This window comes from Atractosteus spatula, assembly GCF_055471065.1.
Source record: "Atractosteus spatula isolate fAtrSpa1 chromosome 10 unlocalized genomic scaffold, fAtrSpa1.hap1 SUPER_10_unloc_2, whole genome shotgun sequence".
Lineage (NCBI taxonomy): Eukaryota > Metazoa > Chordata > Actinopteri > Semionotiformes > Lepisosteidae > Atractosteus > Atractosteus spatula.
The window spans coordinates 1,263,891-1,264,894 of record NW_028296622.1 but is presented as its reverse complement, the minus strand read 5'-3'; the positions used below and the strand labels follow the sequence as shown (position 1 = coordinate 1,264,894).

General features: G+C 54.3%; 1 non-coding gene across 1 annotated transcript; it reads right to left on the bottom strand.

Moving 5' to 3' along the window:
* Positions 1–483: 483 nt before the first annotated feature.
* Positions 484–555, bottom strand: trnae-cuc (transfer RNA glutamic acid (anticodon CUC)). The gene has a single exon. It is a non-coding gene; the product is annotated as a tRNA-Glu (tRNA).
* Between the last annotated feature and the right edge of the window lie 449 nt (positions 556–1,004).

The following is a 1,004-nucleotide window of genomic DNA, read 5'->3' as shown; positions in this document are numbered from 1 at the left end:
CCTTCAGGGAATGTGAATCTCAGACTCTCCCATTACACCCTCGATCAGTGATCAGTGATTAAATGCTTGTGAATAACCCAACGGGCCTGTTGAACCAAAATCTCTCACTGGAGGGCTGCATCAGTGCTGGGGCTTCAGCCTCATCCTCGTGGTCAGGATGCCTCGCCTTGCGCTTATATCTCTGTCGCATTGATTATGATTTATAATAATGTGATAATGTTGCTTTATTGCTCCTATACAATTTCTTGCATTAGGTTGCTCTCCATGAGAAAGACACACAGACAGGGAGTAAAGCTGGGGGTCAGAGTGCAGGGTCAGGCATTGTACAGCGCCCCTGTAGCAGTTGGGGTTAAGGGCCTCGCTCAGGGGCCCAACGGAGTCAGATTCCTCTGCTGGCTGCGGGATTTGAACCGGCAACCTTCCAGCCACAGGAACAGATCCTCAGCCACAGAGCCACCGCTCTGCCCCAGAACAGTACTGACATTCCCTGACTGGGAATCGAACCCGGGCCGCGGCGGTGAGAGCACCGAATCCTGACCACTAGACCACCAGGGACGCTACAGCGACACTTGACCGCGCAGCTGAAAGATCACTCCCTGTAGTGCGACAAGCTTGCAAAGCCCCATGAACACCTCTTCTATTTCTTGTCTCCCCGCAGGAATCACGTTATGGGACGCCGAGACGCTGTAGAAAGACATCGACGTGCGTCCTCAGCCGAACACAGATTTCCAGATCATTGCGTCCGACTCTACGGAGGACAAGGCATCCGCTCTGAATGTGGAGGCGAGCTTGGTGGTCAAGGTCATCAAAACTGTCAAAGAACTCAAGGACAACAACCCTGGAGAGGACGGAGGGGAAGGACCTGGCGCTGACGAAGAAAGTCCTGGAGGAGCGCGAGAGGCTGGAGACGGCGATGGTGAGGCTGCTGCCTCAGATCTCGGCCGGGTTGGCGAAGCTGAGCGAAATGAAGAAGATCAAGGCGTCTGGAAAACGAGCAGGCCAAC